General features: G+C 38.9%; 2 pseudogenes; both read right to left on the bottom strand.

Moving 5' to 3' along the window:
• Positions 1 to 19,278, bottom strand: part of LOC145522379 (organic anion transporter 7-like) — a 39,896-nt pseudogene extending 20,618 nt beyond the window's left edge.
• A 43-nt stretch (positions 19,279 to 19,321) lies between these two features.
• Positions 19,322 to 19,585, bottom strand: LOC145522380 (transmembrane protein 216 pseudogene; annotated as a pseudogene).
• Between the last annotated feature and the right edge of the window lie 3,614 nt (positions 19,586 to 23,199).

A 23,199-nucleotide genomic window follows, 5' to 3' on the forward strand; every position in this document is an offset into this window, starting at 1 on the left:
AAGAGGAGGAAACACTCTTAAACTGATTTTAGAAATCCACCACTTTTCTGATTCTGAAGTCAGATAAGGACACTCCAGGAAAACTGCAGACCAACATCTCTGCTGAATACAGATGCAAAACATTCTCAACAAAATATTAGTAAACCAAATTCACTAGCACACTAAAAGGATCATAAAACATGATCAACTGGAATTTACCCCTAGGATGTAAGGATTACTCAAGATATGCGAATCAATAAATGTGAAAAACCACATAATGGAGTGAAAGGTAAATTAGTACGATCACTTCAAGAGATGCAGACAAAATCCAACATCCTTTAGTGATAAAAATAATTAATTGGGTATGGAAGAAATGAACTTCAACATAATAAAGACCTTACATGAGATATCCTTAGCTAATATCATATTCAACACTGACAAGCTGAAAGATTTTCTGCTAAGCTTAGGAAAAAACAAGGGTGCACACTCACACAGGTCACATTTAACATAATATTGTAAGTTATAATGGGTGAATTCAACTCAGATGACCATTATATCTACTACTGTGGGCAGGAATCCCTCAGAAGAAATGGAGTAGTCATCATGGTCAACAAAAGAGTCCAAAATGCAGTACTTGGATGCAATCTCAAAAACGCAGAATGATCTCTGTTCGTTTCCAAGGCAAACCATTCAATATCACGGTAATCCAAGTCTATGTCCCAACCAGTAATGCTGAAGAAGCTGAAGTTGAACGGTTCTATGAAGACCTACAAGACCTTTTAGAACTAATACCCCAAAAAGATGTCCTTTTCATTATAGGGGACTGGAATGGAAAAGTAAGAAGTCAGGAAACACCTGGTGTAACAGGCAAATTTGGCCTTGGAGTATAGAATGAAGCAGGGAAAGGCTAATAGAGTTTTGCCAAGAGAACGCACTGGTCATAGCAAACACCCTCTTCCAACAACACAAGAGAAGACTCTACACATGGACATCACCAGATGGTCAACACCGAAATCAGATTGATTATATTCTTTGCAGCCAAAGATGGAGAAGCTCTATTCAGTCAGCAAAAACAAGACCGGGAGCAGACTGTGGCTCAGATCATGACTCCTTATTGCCAAATTCAGACTGAAATTGAAGAAAGTAGGGAAAACCACTAGCCCATTCAGGTATGACCTAAATCAAATCCCTTATGATTATACCGTGGAAGTGAGAAATAGATTTAAGGAACTAGATCTGATAGACAGAGTGCCTGATGAACTATGGACAGAGGTTCGTGACATTGTACAGGAGACAGGGATCACGACCATTCCCATGGAAAAGAAATGCAAAAAAGCAAAATGGCTGTCTGAGGAGGCTGGGAAAAGGAGAGGAGCAAAAAGCAAAGGAGAAAAGGAAAGATATTCCCATCTGAATGCAGAGTTCCAAAGAATAGCAAGGAGAGATAAGAAAGCCTTCCTCAGTGATCAATACAAAGAAATAGAGGAAAACAACAGAATGGGAAAGACTAGAGATCTCTTCAAGAAAATTAGAGATACCAAGGGAACATTTCATGCAAAGATGGGCTCGATAAAGGACAGAAATGGTATGGACCTAACAGAAGCAGAAGATATTAAGAAGAGGTGGCAAGAATACACAGAAGAACTGTACAAAAAAGGTCTTCACGACCCAGATAATCACTGTGGTGTGATCACTCACCTAGAGCCAGACATCCTGGAATGTGAAGTCAAGGGGGCCTTAGAAAGCATCACTACGAACAAAGCTACTGGAGGTGATGGAATTCCAGTTGAGCTATTTCAAATCCTGAAAGATGATGCTGTGAAAGTGCTGCACTCAATATGCCAGCAAATTTGGAAAACTCAGCAGTGGTCACAGGACTGGAAAAGGTCAGTTTTCGTTCCAATCCCAAAGAAAGGCAATGACAAAGAAGGCTCAAACTACTGCACAATTGCACTCATCTCACATGCTAGTAAAGTAATGCTCAAAATTCTCCAAGCCAGGCTTCAACAATACATGAACCGTGAACTTCCAGACGTTCAAGCTGATTTTAGAAAAGGCAGAGGAACCAGAGATCAAATTGCCAACATCCGCTGGATCATTGAAAAAGCAAGAGAGTTCCAGAAAAACATCTATTTCAGCTTTATTGACTATGCCAAAGCCTTTGACTGTGTGGATCACAATAAATTGTGGAAAATTCTGAAAGAGATGGGAATACCAGATCATCTGATCTTTCTCTTGAAAAACCTGTATGCAGGTCAGGAAGCAACAGTTAGAACAGGACATGGAACAACAGACTGGTTCCAAATAGGAAAAGTAGTATGTCAATGCTGTATGTTGTCACCTGCTTATTCAACTTATATGCAGAGTACATGGTAAATGCTGGGCTGGATGAAGCACAAGCTGGGATCAAGATTGCCGGGAGAAATATCAATAACCTCAGATATGCAGATGACACCACACTTATGGCAGAAGGAGAAGAAGAGCTAAAGAGCCTCTTGATGAAAGTGAAAGAGGAGAGTGAAAAAGTTGGCTTCAAGCTCAACATTCAGAAAACTAAGATCATGGTGTCTGGTCCCATCACTTTATGGGAAATAGATGGGGAAACAGTGGAAACAGTGTCAGACTTTATTTTGAGGGGCTCCAAAATCACTGCAGATGGTGATTACAGCCATGAAATTAAAAGACGCTTACTCTTTGGAAGGAAAGTTATGACCAACCTAGATAGCATATTTAAAATAATAAAATCCAGGAGTTGCTTGTATATTTTTGAGATTAATTTTTTGTCTGTTGCTTCGTTTGCTATTATTTTCTCCCATTCTGAAGGCTGTCTTTTCGCCTTGCTTATAGTTTCCTTTGTTGTTCAAAAGATTTTAATTTTAATTTGGTCCCATTTGTTTATTTTTGCTTTTATTTCCAATATTCTGGGAGGTGGGTCATGGAGGATTCTGCTGTGATTTATGTTGGAGAGTGTTTTGCCTATGTTTTCCTCTAGGAGTTTTATAGTTTCTGGTCTTACGTATAGATGTTTAATCCATTTTGAGCTTATTTTTGTGTATGGTGTTAGAAAGTGTTCTAGTTTCATTCTTTTACAAGTGTTTGACCAGTTTTCCCAGCACCACTTGTTAAAGAGATTGCCTTTTCTCCATTGTATATTCTTGCCTCCTTTGTAGGAGATAAGGTGAAATGCAAATCAACACCACAATGAAGTACCATTTCACACCAGTCAGAATGGCTGCTATCCAAAAGTCTACAAGTAATAAATGCTGGAGAGGGTGTGGAGAAAAGGGAACCCTCTTACACTATTGGTGGGAATGCAAACTAGTACAGCCACTCTGGAGAACAGTGTGGAGATTCCTTAAAAAACTGGGACTAGAACTGCCATATGACCCAGCAATCCCACTGCTGGGCATACACACTGACGAAACCAGAATTGAAAGAGACGCGTGTACCCCAATGTTCATCGCAGCACTGTTTACAATAGCCAGGACATGGAAGCAACCTAGATGTCCATCAGCAGACGAATGGGTAAGGAAGCTGTGGCACATATACACAATGGAATATTACTCAGCCATTAGAAAGAATACATTTGAATCAGTTCTATTGAGATGGATGAAACTGGAGCCCATTATACAGAGTGAAGTAAGCCAGAAAGAAAAACACCAATACAGTATACTAATGCATATATATGGAATTTGAAAGATGGTAACAATAACCTTATATGCGCGACGGAATAAGAGACACAGATGCATAGAACAGTCTTAAGGACTCTGAGGGAGAAGGTGAGGGTGGGACGTTCTGAGAGAATAGCATTGAAACATGTATATTATCTTATGTGAAACAGAACGCCATTCCAGGTTCGATGCATGAGACAAATGCTCAGGGCCGGGGCAATGGGATGACCCAGAGGGATGGGATGGGGAGGGACATGGGAGGGGGCTTCAGGATGGGGAACACATGTAAATCCATGGCTGATTCATGTCAATCTATGGCAAAAACCACTACAATATTGTAATGTAATTAGCCCCCAACTAAAATAAATAAATTTATTTTGAAAAAAGAATGCTATTTAACATACTCAAAACACAAGAAGATACAATAAATCTTGGTAGTAATGATAACTACACAAAAGTTAGATTTTATAATGTGATAATGGTGGTACATAATTCACTTCAATTCTTGTTTAAAAGTTAAAGAAACAAATGTAGTTTTTAAAAATAGTAACTACAATAATCTGTTATTGTTTACACAATATTTAAAAATAACATAACATAAAATAAAATAAATAAAAGCAGAGACATTACCTTGCCAACAAAGGTCTGTCTAGTCAAGGCTATGGTTTTTCCAGTAGTCATGTATGGATGTGAGATTGGATGGTGAAGAAAGCTGAGTGCCGAAGAATTGATGCTTTTGAACTGTGGTGTTGGAGAAGACTCTTGAGAGTCCTTTGGACTGCAAGGAGATCCAACAAGTCCATCCTAAAGGAGATCAGTCCTGGGTGTTCTTTGGAAGGACTGATGTTGAAACTGAAACTCCAATACTTCGGCTACCTCATGCGAAGAGTTGACTCATCGGCAAAGACCCTAATGCTGGGAAGGATTGGGGGCAGGAGGAGAAAGGGACGACAGAGGATGAGATGGCTGGATGGCATCACCGACTCGATGGACATGGGTTTGGGTAAACTCTGGGAGTTGGTGATGGACAGGGCGGCCTGGTGTGCTGCGATTCATGGGGTCGCAAAGAGTTGGACACGACTGAGTGACTGAACTGAACTGTAAGTTGTAATCAGAGAAAGCAGGCAAGAAAAAGGCATAGAAGTTGGAAAGGAAGAATTAAGTCCTCTCTGTTTGCAGATGCTATCATCTTATACACAGAAAATTCTAAAAACTCAACCAAAATTTTTTAGAACTAGCCTACAAATTCAGTAAAGTTACAGGATACAAAATCAACACACAGAAATCAATTGAATTTCTTTACACCAACAATGAAATATGTGAAAAAAAGTATTAGAACAATTCCACTCACAGTAGCATCAAAAAGCACTTTATTGTGAATAGTCATAAAGGCTTTGGTTAGAATACTGGTCAACTCTTTTATGAATTACATTTGGGGTAGTTACATACTAAGTTAACAATTTTCAGGTGAAAGATAAAATGATATTAGGCTTATGGATGGTAAGGGATACTTTAAGTCTCCCATTTCTCCTGTGAAAGACTTGAGTGTCTGTCTGCCATGGCTGTCTCTCACTTCAGGATGGGCACTGCTGGCACAGGATAACCCAAATTTCTCACACCACAAATTGTGACATCTGAGACCTATAGATTAATTACTTTATATTAAGGTAATGTATGGTTGCAAGAATATTTAATTTGAGGTTTTTAAAAGCAAGATAAACATCCAGGTTATAACCACAACTAATTTACGATTCCAGCATTACCTCACTATGCACCAGGTTTTATAGAAATGCCTACTAATTACAGTGGGACGACCAAGACATGATGACCAGTGTGGGAACCCATAAGGATTTAGCTCATTGAGCCCAGTAGGGGCTTAACAGGAGAAGGCAATGGCACCCCAATCCAGTACTCTTGCCTGGAAAATCCCATGGATGGAGGAGCCTGGTAGGCTACAGTCCATGGGGTCGCTAAGAGTCGGACACGACTGAGCAACTTCACTTTCACTTTTCTCTTTCATGCACTGGAGAAGGAAATGGCAACTCACTCCAGTATTCTTGCCTGGAGAATCCTAGGGACAGGCGAGCCTGGTGGGCTGCCGTCTATGGGGTTGCACAGAGTCAGACACGACTGAAGCGACTTAGCAGCAGCAGCAGCAGAGACTTAACACAGAAGTCATGGCAAAGGCCAGCAGTGCTATTCTCTGTATCTGTGTTTTGAAAGAGGCTGGACCTCCTGTCTTGAAGCACCTTCCTTTCTGTTCCCACAGATAACTCTTCCTCATATTTCTGGATGAAGTATTATGATACCGCCCCTCTAAACACTGTTCTGGAATATCCCCCAGATCTTGTGGAGATGATATTTCTGTGTCGAGCACACAGAGCTCTGTGGCAACAAAATGTCATTCATCACAATGAGTTGAATTTTGCATTTCCATCCATAGCTCCCTGGGAACAAAGGCAACTCACCCCAGAGGAAGGGCAGCAGTGATATGGAGATACTCACCTGTCTGAGAGTTGGCCATACATGAGGCCTCCCACCAGCATTCCAGCCATGACTAGGGACTGACCCACTGATTTCTGTGACTGATGATCACATACAAAGTCCCATTGGAAGAGAAGAAAACCAGCACAAAGGAGCTTCACAGCATCTCATAATCCCTCAATGTGCCCTCCATGAACACATTCTGCTTTTTTTTTTATTATGTTTATCCATATATATCATTTAAGTCTCAGTTTAAACATGGCTTTTCTAGGATTTCTCAACCAAATCTTCTAGGTTATAACTGGATCAGTCTTTATATTCACTTAGCGCTGCATACCCCAGCGGTCCTCAATCTTTGCCACAATTGGAAACATTCAGTTTTTTAAAAAATATTGAAGTCTAGATTTCACATCTAGAGTGAAATATACTCCAGTTTGTTTCTCTGACAAGTAACCAGGGTATTGAAATATGTTCTAATTAAAAATAATATTTCCAATTTGCAACTAGATTGAGAACAAATGACAAAGAATAATTTTTCACAAATTGTATCAAGTAATTACTTGTCTAATCACCAGTCTTTATCCTAAAGGTAAAGCTTTGTGATATTAGAATTCATATCCAGTTTGTTGATTTCATTGTCCTCAATTATAAGTGCTTGAATATTAAAAAGGTAAACAATCACTATTGTTAAAAGAATGAAAGACAGGTGGTCACACTAATACTAAGCACTTGAACAGTATTTATGCTATGTTATTCTAAACACCCAGACCATGTACTCACAATAGTAAATGAGGTTTTACCTCAGTCATGATGGTGGAGGAGAACAAGAGCAATCATACATCCAGCCATCCACACAGGGCTCTGTGTCCATGTCACTTATGTTGGGAAAGGTCTCATTTAAGCGAAGGAGCTGCCACTGCGGGGTGGAGGAAGCGATGACATTTCTCTAGCTTCAAGTTAGAATCCAAGGGGATGGAAATTCTCAGGAGGACATCAGGGCTGAGGGTCCCAGTGTCATTATCAGAGACAGTGTCATTATTGAGGATGTGGACCCAGCAGTGATGCCCTGGAACAGCTGCAGTGAAGTTCTCCAGTAGTATATGGCATGCTATCATCATGAGAGAAGGCAAGGCTAAAAGCATCTGAAGGATCTGGAATTTCCCCAGGCCACCAATTTCATCCTGGAGCTTCTCAAAGGCCACTGTGAAAAGGTGATATTCAAGAGAAGATACAATGACTTTACAGAGACAAGTTCAAAGGCACAGAAATTTCCTTACATTAGTTCAAACTATCTATGTGACCTCGCACCAGTTTTTCATTAATGGGTCCTGTCACCTTACTTGTAACAGAGCAGTTTTCCCAGTCCTTTTGTAATCAGGATATAATACTCCTCTTTTTTTAAAGTAAAGTCATAGAGATAATTATTTACCAAAATACTTCCCATTGTTGACAATGGAATCTGTTTAAAGGTTTACTCTCTGAATGTGCTTGTCCTCAGAGGTTATGTAAAATCAGCATTGGACTTTGACATGAACATGGTCTCTAAATAATCTAAGATAAGCCTGCTACACAGTCTTCAGTATTTCTAGAAAATGGAATTTGAGAGACATGGAAGTAAGTTGCTTTATTATTTTTCTGTGGAAAGAAAGGAAACAAATGTTTTCTTGTTTAATACTGAATTTAGATTAAAATAATTAACAAGACACAACCCTACTAGTTTTCAGTAGCTGGTATTGTGCTTCAGTTTAAATTGCACAAAAAACTCACAATAATTTTAAGTTCCTTGAAATATAGGTACAAGGGAAAGGCAGTGGTAAACTCATGTGAGTTGATTTTCTTGGATTTATTTATTGGTTTACATAATATATTATTGGTTTACATAATATACAGACTTCCTGATGGCTCAGACAGAAAGAATCTGCCTGCAATGCAGGAGACCTGGTTCAATCCCTGGGTTGGGAATACACCCTGGAGAAGGGAATGGCAACCAACTCCAATATTCTTGCCTGGAGAATTCCATGGACAGAGGAGCCTGGCAGGCTACAGTCCATGGGGTCACAGAGTCAGACACAACTGAGCAACTAACACTAAAGAATTTAATAGAGAACTTCTATATAAGACTAAATATTGCAGAAGAAAGAATCAGTGAACCAGAAGATGGGTCATTTGAAATTATCCAGTCAGAGGAGAAAAAAAGAAAGCAAGAATGAAAAAGAGTGAAGAGAAGCCATGGGACTTATGGGACAGCACAAAGAAAACAATACATGCTTATGAAAATCCAAGAAGGGAAAGAGAAAGGGACAGAAAATTAATTTCAAGAAAAAATGTCTTAAAAATTCCCAATCATGGGAAAATAAATGAACATCAGATTCATGAGACCAAGACTCCAAATAAATTAAACCTGAAAGGCATTTACACTGAGACACATATTATTAAATTGTCAGAAGTCCAACACAAAGGAAAAAAATTGAAAGCAGTGGCAGAAAAGTGGCTTTAACTTAAAAGAGAGTTCCCATAACATTATGATCAGATTTTTAAATATTTTCTTTCCACTTTTTTGGAATTGCTTTATTATTTAAGGCAGGATTGATTGGATTTTCAAATATGAGTCCCCACCTTATAGAACCAAGCCTGTCAATTTAGCCAGCAATGATTTTTGTCTCCTCCCCCATTAAAAATGTCATTTCCCGAGGTTGACAAACATTTTTTGGTGACTTGTCTTCAATGGATCACTTTTTAGACAATGAAATATCAATTCCTTGGCCTCCTGTTGATTCCTCTTTAGTGGCAAACAAAGCTGTCACCGAAAGCCTGGCTGGAGCCAGGTGGCTGACAGGATTTGCTGAGGCTGATGGACACTCAACTGATTCTTTTCTGTATGCAGACTGTGTGCTTTGTCATGATAGAATGCAGATTTTTAAAAATTTATTGAAGTGTAGTTGATTTACAATGTGGTGTTAATTTCTGTTATACAGCAGAGTGATTCTGCTGTATATATTCTTTCTCATTATGCTTTATTATATGATAATTTATTTTTACACCGAGGTGAGCCATATGCCTCGTGTACTTCCCAGATCCAAGCTGTTCAGGTTTCCAGGTGTTCCGTGAGGGCACAGTCCCAGGTGGGCCATGCATCTCCTCAGGGGAGTTGTCTCAGGCTGTGACACTCCTGGCAATACAATATAGAGCCCAGAAATAAATCATTTACATATAGAATCAACTAACATTTGATTGCTCGGTCCAAACGTTAGTTGCTCGGTCATATCTGACTATTTGTGACCCCATCGACTATAGCCAACCACGCTCCTCTGTCCATGGAATTCCCCAGGCAAGAATACTGGAGTGGGTTGCCATTTCCTCCTCCAGGGGATCTTCCCAACCCAGGGATTGAGCCCTGCATTGCAAGCAGGAGATGTAAGAGATGAGGATTTGATCCCTGGGTTAGTAAGAGCCCTTGGAGGAGGGCATGGCAACCCATTCCACTATTCTTGCCTGGGGAATCCCATGGACAGAGAAGCCTGGTGGGATACAGTCCGTAGAGTTGCAAAGAGTCAGACACAACTGAAGCGACTTAGTATGCATGCAATATTCGACAAAGGAGCTGAGACTACTTATTGGAGAAAACATAGTCTCCTCAGTAAATGGTGCTGGAAAACTGGATATTCATGTGTGAAAGAAAGAAACTGGACCCCTCTCTTACAGTACTTACAAAAAATAATACTCAAAATGGGTTAAGAACTTAAACATATAACCTGAAAATGTGTAACTCCTAGAAGAAGACATAGGAGGAAAGCATTTTGACATTGGTCTTGGCAATGAGTTTACTGATGATACTGAACTACAAGCTACATAAACAAAACTAAACAAGTGGGACTATATCAAATTATAAAGCTACTACACATTAAAGAAATGATCCATAAATTAAATAGAAACTATGGTATGACAGAAAATATTTTCAGTTTATATATCTGATAAGAAATTAACATCCAAAATACTTAAGAAACACACATAGTTTAATAGCCAAAAAAAAAAAAAAAAAACTTACCAATATAAACAAAGCATGTGAATAGACATTTCTCCAAGGGAGATATTCAAAAGGCAAACAGGATAAATGAAAGCATTTCAATATCACTAATTAATAGGGAAATGTGAACCAAAACTACAATGAGATACTACCTCACATCTGTTAAAACAATTATCATATAATCATATAAGGAATAAGAGATAACAAGTGCCGGTAAGCATGAGGACGAAACGAAAGGCATGTAGACTGCTGGTGGCAAAGTAAATTGGAACAACCACCATAGAAAACAATATGGAAAGTCCTCTAAATACTAATAATATAACTATCATAAGATCTAGCATTCCTACTTCTGGATACAAAATCGAAAGAAATGAAGTCACCATCTTAAAGAGATACCTGCATCTCATCTCCAATGTACATTACATCACTATTTACAATATTCAAGACATGGAAACAACCTAGCGGTCTGTCAATGGATGGATAAAGAATATGTGCTTTATATATAAAGTTCTCATCACAAAAAATTGTAACTATGTGAGGTGTTGTATGTGGTAACTAAGGTTATCTTACTAATTATTTCACAATACACACATATATTTAATTATTATGCTGTACATCTTAAACTTACACAATGTTAACATAAGACATATCTCAATGAAGCTGAAAATTTTAATTTTAATCAAATAATAATATAGTATGTAATATTTTGAAGTTGGCTTTCATACAAATCAAAATTATACAGATATTCATTAAAGTTGCTATCAATAGCTTATTTCTTTCTGCTGCTCAATACATGAAATGTAGATACAAATGTTAGTTTAACCCATCACCTAATGAAAGCCATCTAGGTAGTTTCTAGCTTTTGTATTTGTTTGTTCATAATTGAGATATAATAGACAAATAAAATTTATAAGTTTAAGATATACTATGTGTTAATTTGATACATTGCATATTGCAATATGATCACTAACGTAGTGTTAGCTAACACTTTATTCATGTCACAAAATTATCGTTTCCTTTCTGTGGTGAGAAAAATTAAGAACTAGTCTGTTACTAAGCTTGAAATTTATAATGTAGTATTATGGACTGGTGGCTCAGTGGTAAAGAACCTACCTGCCAATGCAGGAGACCCAAGAGAAGCCGATTTGATCCCTGGGTCGGGAAGATCCCCTGGAGAAGGAAATAGCAACCCACTCCAGTATTCTTACCTGGGAAATCCCACGTACAGAGGAACCTGGCGGGCTACAGTCCATGGGGTCACAAAGAGTTGGACACCGCTGAGCATGGGCACAAACACGAATTGTGGACTATGAAAATCACTAACTGTGCATTATACTTGCAGAGCTTATTTATCTACTAGTTGCAAATTTATACCATTAAAGTTTCCAGTAATTCCCCCTTCTTCCAGCCCCAATAACCACCATTCTACTCTGTTTCCACAGGTTTGACAGGTTTAGATCTGACATCTGTTACACACAGAATGTGTCATTCTCTGACTTCTCATTTAGCACAGTGTTTTCAAGGTCCATCCATATTGTCAAAAACAGTAAGATTTCCTTTCCTTGTGGGTAAACAATATTTCATCATATATATTAGATGTATGCAATGTACGTGTGTATATATATATCTATATGTACCACATGGTTATCCATCACCAAGTAGTTGACATTTAGATTGTTTCCATATCCTGGAGATTGTAAATAGTACTTCAATAAACATGGGAGTGCAAGTTATCTTTTTAATTTCCTCTTTTCATTTCCTTTGGATATATGCCAAGAGCAAGATTACTGGATCATATGGCAATTCTATTTTTAATTTTCAGAGGAAACTCCATGCTGTTTTCCTAGTGACTGTACTAATTTACATTGCCACTGATAGTGTACAAAAGTTCCCCCTTGTCCACATCCTCACCAGCACTTACTGTCTCACGTCTTCTTGATGATAGCTATTAACTAAAAATCAACAGTGATTGAGCCAAAGGAGAAATAAAGAATTTTATTTGAGTCAAACAGAGGATTATAATCTCAGAGACAGTCTTTAGAAAGCCAAGAACTGTTTCACTTGTTAGAAGTCAAAGGCACAGTCTTATACACTTTTTAAAAAATTAATTTATTTATTTTAGTTGGGGGCTAATTACTTTACAATATTGTAGTGGTTTTTGCCATACATTGACATGAATCAGCCATGGGTTTACATGTGTTCCCCATCCTGAACCCCCCTCCCACTTCCCTCCCCATCCCATCCCTCTGGGTCATCCCACTGCCCCGGCCCTGAGCATTTGTCTCATGCATCGAACATGGAATGGCATTCTGTTTCACATATGATAATATACATGTTTCAGTGCTATTCTCTCAGAACGTCCCACCCTCACCTTCTCCCTCAGAGTCCTTAAGACTGTTCTATGCATCTGTGTCTCTTATTCTGTCTCACATAGGGTTATTGTTACCATCTTTCAAATTCCATATATATGCATTAGTATACTGTATTGGTGTTTTTCTTTCTGGCTTACTTCACTCTGTATAATGGGCTCCAGTTTCATCCATCTCAATAGAACTGATTCAAATGTATTCTTTTTAATGGCTGAGTAACATTCCATTGTATATATGTACCACAGCTTCCTTATCCATTCATCTGTTGATGGACATCTAGGTTGCTTCTATGTCCTGGCTATTATAAACAGTGCTGCGATGAACATTGGGGTACACGTGTCTCTTTCAATTCTGGTTTCCTCAGTGTGTATACCCAGCAGTGGGATTGCTGGGTCATATGGCAGTTCTATTCCCAGTTTTTTAAGGAATCTCCACACTGTTCTCCATAGTGGCTGTACTAGTTTGTATTCCCACCAACAGTGTAAGAGGGTTCCCTTTTCTCCACACCCTCTCCAGCCTTTATTGCTTGTAGTCTTTTGGATAGCAGCCATTCTGACTGGCGTGAAATGGTACCTCAATGTGGTTTTGATTTGCATTTCTCTAATAATGAGTGATGTTGAGTATCTTTTCATGTGTTTGTTAGCCATCTGTATGTCTTTTTTAGAGAAATGTCTGTTTAGTTCTTTGGCCCATTTTTATCTTCGACAAAGGAGGCAAGAATATACAATGGAGAAAAGACATCTCTTTAACAAGTGGTACTGGGAAAACTGGTCAACCACTTGTAAAAGAATGAAACTAGAACACTTTCTAACACCATACACACAAATAAACTCAAAATGGATTAAAGATCTAAACGTAAGACCAGAAACTATAAAACTCCTAGAGGAAAACATAGGTAAAACACTCTCCGACATAAATCACAGCAGGATCCTTTATGACCCACCTCCCAGAATATTGGAAATAAAAGCAAAAATAAACAAATGGGACCTAATTAAACTTAAAAGCTTTTGCACAACAAAGGAAACTATAAGCAAGGTGAAAAGACAGCTTTCAGCATGGGAGAAAATAACAGCAAATGAAGCGACAAACAAAGAATTAATCTCAAAAATATACAAGCAAATCCTGCAGCTCAATTCCAGTCTTACACACTTTTGAGACAAAGGATCATACATGAAAATGACACTGACATTTTATGAAGTTCACCAAAGGTACCTAGTTCAGATCTGCACATTTGAAGTGAGCAGCAGGTCTCTGTGATCCCTTACAGAATTAGGAAAACAAAAGCTAATCTTCTAAAGGGTTGCTGACATTGGGGAAAAAAAAGGAAAAAAGAACACTGATGTTTATGATCAAACAGGCTTTATCACCTTTCTGGAGGTCTGGTTAATGTATAATGTAGAAGCACATTGCACTATGGTTTGCAAATATTTTCCCATCTGTACTATGTAACATTACTTAGCAGTAAACAGGAATACAATAGTGATACAAAGAAAAGCAGGCATGATTTTCATATATACTATACTGAGCAGAAGCCAAATGCAAACAAATAATTAGTCTATAATTATATTTATGTGATGTTTTAGAATAAGCAAAAGTAATACCTAGTGAAATATATAGTGGAGGAGAGATGAGGACTAGGGGGCAATTCTGACTAAAGGATGAACACAAAAGGTCTTTCTAGGCTGATGGAATTAATCTGCCTGTTTATAGAATTGTGGCTGATACTGATATATGAATTTATCCAAATACACTGAGATTTTGTCTACTCCATACAATCCCGAACACTCCTAATCTCATCAAATACATTGAATTTTGAACTTAGAATTCATACGTGTGACTATGTGTGAATTTTATCTAATAAAGGAACCATGAACAGTAACAAAGTGATGTGTATGAAAGTAATTACTACTAACATCTAGAGGGTGGTTTCTAATAAAATATTATTCTGGAGGGACAAATATGTGTCTTCTTAGTTACTAGTGTGTTACAGTTTGTAACTTTGATAGTAGTTAATAGCTGTTTTTTAATAATAATTTAAATATATATGTATATATATATATGCACACATTTTATATACTTTTCCTTGAAGATAGCAAAGGACAGGGAAGCCTGACATGCTGCAGGCCATGGGGTTGCAAAGAGGCTATAAAAAGTTAAATAAGGTTAGAGAGGTAAAGAGACAGAGGAGGCTAGATCTAATATTGAAGGTAAGAGTGTTGACTTTCATTCTGCATCAAATGGAAGCCACAAGAGATATCTGAGCTGAGATCTGGCATCACATGAAAAATTTTAAAAGACTTCATTGAAAAATTATGTGTGAATTGAAGAAGGGAGAATAGTCCAAATGAGAAACGAGAGTGACTTAGACTTGGTAAGTAGTAGTGCATGTTGTTAAGGGCAGTCAGATTTTGAATGTCACTTGAAGAAGGTGGCTCAGACAATAAGGAATCTGCCTGGAAGGTGGGAAACCCAAGCTCACTTCCTAGGTTGGGAAGATACCCTGGAGAAGGGAATGGCAACCCACTCCAGTATTTTTGCCTGGAGAATCCCATGTACAGAATAGCTTGGGGGGCTACAGTCCATGGAGTCACAAAAGAATTGGACATGACTGAGCAACGAACACACAAATAAACATTTGGACGTGAAAATAAGGAAAACATTAGGATTTTTAGAAATTTGATGGGGCTGAATGTATTATATGTATGTGTGTGTGCTCAGTAGCTCAGTCGTGTCCTACTCTTTGCAAACCATTGGACTGTAGCTTGCCAGGCTCCTATGTCCATGGAATTCTCCAGGCAAGAATACTGGAATGCTTTGCCATTTCCTTCTTGAGGGCATCTTCCGGGGGAGGGAGTCAAAAGGGGTGGCCTTACAGATGTCTTCTGCGACCTGCTGACACCCAGGCATTATGAGACTTCATACTGGGCTTCCAGGGGAGGGAGGACTGGAACTTGGCTCAACCAGAAACCAGACCAGAACAAAATAGAATCAGAATTTGAGTTCTCTGCCAACTGAAGGTGATCAGGCTCTGAACTTCATCTCAGGCTGAGGCCCTTTGACCAGACTCCTGGGTCCAGGGCCAGGACACTAGAAAAAATGATAGAATAGGAAGGAGTAAGAAGATAAAAGAGAGAAGGAAGGGGAGAAAGATCAATAAAGCCTTTTGTTCCTTACCCAATTGGGGCACTATGGGGAGTCGTCTGCGTTAGGAGGAGACCAAGGACAAAAGGATCCAAGTTGCGTCCACTGGGCCTGATCTATCGGCAGGCAAGCCCACTGCTGAGTACCCCAAGTGGTTAGAATGTCAGTTGCAGCAAAGAGGAGTCCCCACCAGAGTCGCCGTTTGTTGTAGAAAGGGGAACCCCTTTTCCAGGGCCCGAAAGTAGGCTCTTATCTAACACCTGGAAATGAACTGTCTAAGGAGACACACAAACTGACAAAGCAAGAGACTTTATTGGGAAGGGGCACCCGGGGGGAGAGTGGCATGATAAGGGAACCCAGGAGAACTGTTCTATGGAGTGCATTTTGTGTGTGTGTTAGTCGCTTAGTCATGTCCGACTCTTTGGGACCCCATGGACTGTAGCCCACCAGGCTCTTCTGTCCATGGGATTCCCAGGCAAGAATACTGGAGTGGGTTGCCATTTCCTCCTCCGGGGGAACTTCCTGACCCAGGCATTGAACCCAGATCTCCTGCATTGCAGGCAGACTCTTTACCATCTGAGCTATAGGGAAGTCCTCCTGGGACTGAATAATTGAATGTATTATAGGAATGGTTAAAAATAGAAATAGATGAGAAGAAAATGAGAATTTTTTTCTGTGAAAGAAATCAGAGAATAAGGCAGTAGCTGAAGAAGAAAGTGGGTTCATCAGAAGTTTATTCTGTTTTCTGTTTAAGTTGGAATACCTTACTCCCTGTTTGTACATCAGGAGCCTGATAATTCTTAGATAAAGCTTATCTCATGCTACAGAATTCTTCTATGTCCTGTATTTCCTTGTCTCACCAAAGGTTGGGGCAGATCTTATCCCACTGGTTTAGTAGAATATGTCTTTAGGATGAAGGCAGCATCTTTCTGGGGCATCTTTCTTGGGAAGCCTTTTGAGGAGGCCTCAGTTTTCAGAGCAGCCTTGCCTAATAGAAGTTTCTCATATGGTCTAGGTGCAGTCTGTCTCCACTAAGCAAACATGGATATGAACTCTAGTTTTGCCCCTTTGTGCTGTTGAAGGCTTTCAATGAGATCAAATCAATGAAGTGAGCTGTAGCATATCAATGAAAAGGTCTTTTTGCATGTGTGGTAATGTACTTTGATACTTTCTTCTTTATCTTTTTGTATCAACTGTCAGGTTTTCCTTTCTGGTTACCATAATTCTTGCATAAAACTTTTTCTAGTTTGGACAGTTTATTTTAACCTGATAACAACTAACTCCAACTGCATGCAAAAACTCTATGAATTTACTTGCCACAAACACACAGGGCATGTGCTATTGGTGTCAGAATTTACATTTTCTTATTCTATATTTATAAAAAAATTTATGGTCATGAATTTTTAATACTTTTGTATTAACTCTTATGTCGAGGCTAAAAGGTAATTTACATACCACCATCCCAGTGTTACATTATTATTTGTCTTTACATTTACCTTTACCAGTGAGACTTGTACTTTCTTATGTGTTTGTGTTGCTGCTTAGCATTATTTCTTTGCAACTTAAAGAGCTATCTGAACTTCTCTGAAAAGATTATTTTGAATTCTTTGTCAGGCAGTTCATAGATATCCATTTCTTCAGGGTCAATTCCTAGAGCTGTATTTTGTTTCTTTGGTTGTATCATATTTCTCCAAGTCTTCATGATCCTTGTAACCTTGCATTTTTGAAGAAGCAGTCACCCTTTCCAGTCATTACAGACTGGCTTTGGCAGGGAAAGTTCTACACCAGTCACCTTGGCCAGAAACTCTGGACAGGCCAGTTGTCGGGGACCCTGGATGGGCTGCCTGGTGAGGTCCACAGGCAGAGCCTGATGTCAGAATCCACAGACAGGCTTTCTCTTTCTTTCTGCCATGAAAGAACTTTTAGGCCAAAGGGATTTTTCTCAGCGCTGCTCGTGGTTTGTTGAGAGGAGAGTGACAGGAGGAAAGTGAAAGCTTTTCTATTTACTCTTTGAAATGAGTCTTTTCTCATTTCTGTGCTGCACCAGGCTGATGAAACCTCTTGCCTGGATTCTGGGTACCTCAAAAAGGAACTTTCATCCATGGGCAGTTGTTAAATTGGTGTTTCCACGGAACAGGAAGGCTGGGACATCCTCTTCTGGCATCTTTCTGATGCTGATCTCTTTCGTCATTTGGTCTTTCATGCCGTGTTTAAGAAACCATTGACTAACCAAAATCATGAATATTTAGTCTTATATTTTCTTCTGAAAATTCAGTTTTAGCTCTTATATTCAAGTCCAGGATTCATTTTGAAATTTGTTTGTTTATGATCATGTCTGACTCTTTGTGACTCCATGTACTATAGCCCACCAGGCCTCTCTGTCCATGGGATTTTCCAGGCAAGAATACTGGAGTGGGTAGCCATTCCCTTCTCCAGGGGATCTTCCCGACTCAGGAATCGAATCCTAGTCTCCTGCACTGCAGGCAAATTCTTTACTGTTTGAGCCACCTGGAAAGCCCCATGGTATACGATAGAGGTCCTAAAACTTTATGTGTATGTACATCTTTTTCTCCAAGCATTATCTATGAGGACTGCCTTTCTCCCACTGATTTTTCCTGTCCCCTTCATTAAAAATCAGTTGGCCATAACTTTAGGGTTTATTTCTGTTCTCTCAATTTTATTCCTTTATGTCAAATTCTGTTCTAATGCCTGAATCACACTGTGTTATACATTTGCAGTAATCTTTGAAATTGAAAAGTGAAAGTCTTCTAAGTTTTTCTTTTCCAATATTGTTTTGGCTAATCTGTGTCCTTGAATCCATATGAATATTAATAACAAAGATATTACAAATTGACAATGAATGATACAATTGACAATTAAAGTCAATTTCTGCCCCAAAAAGTCAGCTGAGATTTGGATAGAAATTGTGTTGAAGCTATAGATCAACTTAAGAAGCATTGCTTTATTAACAACACTAAGCCTTCTGATACAAGATTGAGAGCTATCTTTCCATTTACGTATTAGAGATCTTTATCTTCTTAGAACACTGTTTTTTTGGTTTATAGGTGACAATTCTTACACTCCTATTAATTTGTTAACAGAAAATACATATTATAAAACAATGTTTGTTTCACGACGAGAGTAGAAAACTAACACTATGAGTTACCTAAAAAGTTCTGGAGCTCAGTCTGAGAAATGGGATGAGCAGCTTTTGTATCACTCTGGGAGCACACCCTCCTGAGGCACCCCATGCTCCCACAGGACATGTGGGGTACAGCACACACAAGGAGCCTGTGGCTCTAGTCCTGCTGAAAGCCCAGGGAGCCTGCACGGCCCATCTAAGATGCTCTGGCCACGATGATCAAAGAAAAAAACCTGAAATCAGAAGGGAATTGGCTCCTAGAGGGGCCAGGAAGGCTATAGCCTTGCCCCCTCCCCCATTATGGAGTATAGAAGAGTCTCCCGGGCTGATGGTCCTGGTTGAGAAGATGGTGCCCAGTGGCCTTATGCTGGGTTTGTTCCCCAGGTGTCTGTGCCAAGGAAAAGCTGCAACCATTTCCAACATGCCCTGCCGTTTCTCACTGGTGAGGCTGAAGTACCAGATGTACATGTGGTCTCAGACTGTGAGGGCTGCTGGCTGAAATTTTTGTACTTTACGTCCTGTCCATACTGGAGGAAGTGGCCAGGGTCAGCACCTCAATCAGCAGCTCTGAGCTACAGAAGAAGAGCAAGATGCCGTTCATGATGGCTTCCAGGCGGATCACAGAGGTCTGCAGCAGCAGGTAATAGGAGGCCACCATGGTGGATGGGAAGGTCAAGACCACATTAACATCGTGTAGCATCTTCCATTGGCAGAGACTTCCCTTTGTACCAAAAAGTAGTCGAATTACTTCAGTTCCAAGATACAGGAAGAGCATCATCACATCCAGTACTAGATTGGCTGTTGGTTATGGGAGCAGGGGATCTTTATACAGAAATACAAAGAGTTCTAGCAGGAAATAGGTAGCATAATACCATCCATTCAGAAAGGACAGGATTTCCAGGAGGGTGGAGGACAACTGTTTACCTCCAAAATCTCACATTGTGGTACCATCTTCAGACTTCATCTATTAATTTTTTCTGTGTATTTTTATTTTCTGTGATACTCTTGTAAATAGATTTTTATAAGATTTATTTTTGGATTGTCTATTGCTAGTGTGGCTCAGATGGTAAAGAATCTGCCTGCAATGTGAGAGGCCTGGGTTTGATCCCTGGATTGGGAAGATCCCTTGGAGGAGGGCATGGCAATCCACTCCAGCATTCTTGCCTGGAGAATCCCCATAGACAGAGGAGCCTGGTGGGCTACAGTCTATGGAGTCACAAAGAGTTGGACATGACTGAGCAACTAAACACAGCACACACATTGCTAGTGTAGAGAAATACAATTGAGTTTTACAATTTATTTAATATTCTGCCAAGTTGACAAACTCATTTGTTACTTCTGATGGATATTTAGTGGATCCTTGGGAATTTCTACATACAAAATTATGTCATCTACAGATAAAGACAGTTGTGCTTTTTATTTTCCAATATATATATCTTTTATTTATTTTCCTTCTCTTAGTTACCCTCACTAAAACTTTGAATACATTGTTGAATATACATGGTGATAGTTGACATCATTATATTTTTTCTGAATTTATGGTGAAGAAATCAGTCTTTCACCATTTAGGATGAGAATTTCTGTAGGTTCTTTATATTTGCTCTTTATTAGGGGATATAGTTGATACACTTCATAATTGCACATCTTATGGAGATTGTACATATGTATACACTTACAATACCCTCACTACACTAAGGAATTAACCATACTGACTATCTCCAGAAATTCCCTTCTGTTCTTTTGTAATCTTTTTAAATGAACACAACATAAGATCCATCTCTTTAACATATTATAAAATGCACAATACAATGTTGCTAACTAACTAACTATCTAACTAACTATATATAGCCTTATTCATCTTGAATAAAAAACTTTATACTCATTGGAAAACAATTTTCAACTTGCCCTATTCCTTCAGCTCCTGACAACTACCTTTTATTATACTCTCTTCTTATATGACTTTGACTATTTTAAAACCTTATATAAGTGGAATTATGCTGTATTTGTCCTTCAGTAATCAGATTATTTCAGATATCATAATGTCTATATGCTTATACACATTGTCCCAATGGCAGAATTTACTTCTTTGTTATGCACAAATAATATTGCATCTTAAGCAAGACTTAAACACAGACTTAGGACTCTAAAAATCTTCAGAAGAAAAAGATAGGGGAAATCTTCTTTGACATTGTTGTTGGCAATGATTTCTAGGATTTGACATGAACATCACAGGCAACAAGACCAAAAATAGAAAAGTGGGACTACAACAAACTCGAAAACTTCTAAAAGCAAATGAAATAATCAACAAAATGAAAAAGAATACATGCTCTTTGTTAGGGTGAAGTCCCCTTCTATTGCTCATTTCTCATCTATTTTCTAAAAGTGTTTGTGAAGGATTCATGTTAATTCCTTTGAAATGTTTGGTAGAGTTCACCAGTGAAGCTAAATGAGCTTGAGCTTCTCTTTGTGGGGAGTTTTAAAATTACTAACTCAAGATCTTTAACCTTTATAGTCTTATTTAGATTTTCTATTCCTTCTTCATGTCAGTTTTGGTAAGTTTTGTCTTTCTAGGAATTTGTCCAGTTCATGAAAGTTATCTTTTTCTTCCTTCTGATTAATATTCCTTCCAATCAGTCCTGAATATTCATTGGAAGGACTGATGCTGAAGCTGAAACTCCAATACTTTGACCACCTGATGCAAAAAACTGACTCACTGGAAAAGACCCTGATGCTAGGAAAGATTGAGGGCAGGAAGAGAAGGGGATGACAGAGTATGAGATGGTTAGACAGCATCACCAACTCAATGGACATGAGTTTGAGTAAACTCCGGGAGTTGGTGATGGACAGGGAAGCCTGGTGTGGTGCAGTCCATGGGGTCATAAAAAGTCAGACATGACTGAGAGACTGAACTGAACTGATTCCACTATTGTTTAGTTATTAGTTTGTATTGATTGTGATTTCTGTCATTTCATTCATCTAAAAATTATTGTTTCACATACTCCTCACACATTTTTTTTTCTTTTGAGGGACCTATATGAACCCTTGGTTAATTTAACACTGAGCAGTTAGAGTTTTTGATATTTACCTTAGTGCAGGCTGGCATATGCTAGCTTTTGGGTAGTGATCTCCAAGTTCTGCCTCATGTAAGCATTACATTCTTAAAAATGAATGTACTTTGCAGCAGATCAAGCATGTTTGTGACTTGTGCTGAACCCCTATGGGGCTACCTAGAAGGGCCACTGTAATGAAATTTGAGCTCTCAAGAAATTACTGTCAGTTCATTCATCCTGTAATTCATTTATTCAATAAGTATTTCTCTTGTTAACTTTACACCCAGTGTTGTAGTAAAAAATAAAAATTAAAAAGCAATAATGGCTTTCAAAAATTGTGCAAGGCACAAATAAATACTTTTCCTTATAAAAAAAAAGAAATTTTAAAGGCAAAAATAAAAAAATAGGATGAGGGAAGTGAACAGGAAGCAGAGAAACACATACAGTTGGTAATAAGACAGAGAAAGAAGATGAAGAGGGAGAAATTGTGAAACCATGCTCCACAGGATTAATGGAAGCTGGCACTTAACAGAACTAATTGAACATCTCTTACAGAGTAGCAGATAAGGGAACAGTTTCTTAGAAAACCCTCTACTTGTAACCTGCCTTTACTAGTTAAGCCTACTTTAGTATTTTTTTTTTTCCCTTGTCTCTAACTACAAACCCTCCCAGCCTCATGAACCGTATATAATTTATCATCAGACTTCTAATCACCCTTATTGATAATACTTCTGATGTATGAATCACCATAGTAATGGGGGCTTAAGTTGTTTTCCAAAAACTTGGAGTCAGCTCCTATCCAATACCCGCCTGGCTTCCCAGGTGACGCTAGCAGTAAAGAATCCCTCTACCAATGCAGGAGACTGAAGAGACTCGAGGGTTCGATCCCTGGGTTGGGAAAATCTCCTGGAGGAGGGCATGGCAACCCACTCCAGCATTCTTGCCTGGAGAATCCCATGGATAGAGGAGCCTGGAAGGCTGCAGTCCATAGAGTCACACAGTCAGACATGACTGAAGTGACTTGGGCATGCCCTGCCCAATACACCTGCCCCAAACTAGTTGAGCCCACTGACCCTAAACATGGGCCTGCAGAGAAATGAATTACCTCACATTTTCCCAACCTCCAGTCACCTTTCCAAATGCCTGAGACCACTCCTCTTCTTTGTGTCATAAATATCTCAGGCCTCTGGCCTTTGGGGATGCAGATCTGAGATTTGTTCTCCTGTGTCCTCACTTAGCTACCTCACAAATAACACTTTCTCTGTGGCAAACCTCAGTGACTCAGTGTTTGACTTGTTCTGCAGGGGGCAAACAAACCTGGATTGATTACAAATTTGGT

This window comes from Giraffa tippelskirchi, chromosome 10 (genome assembly GCF_054371585.1).
Source record: "Giraffa tippelskirchi isolate mGirTip1 chromosome 10, T2T-mGirTip1v1.2.pri, whole genome shotgun sequence".
In the NCBI taxonomy this organism is placed as follows: domain Eukaryota; kingdom Metazoa; phylum Chordata; class Mammalia; order Artiodactyla; family Giraffidae; genus Giraffa; species Giraffa tippelskirchi.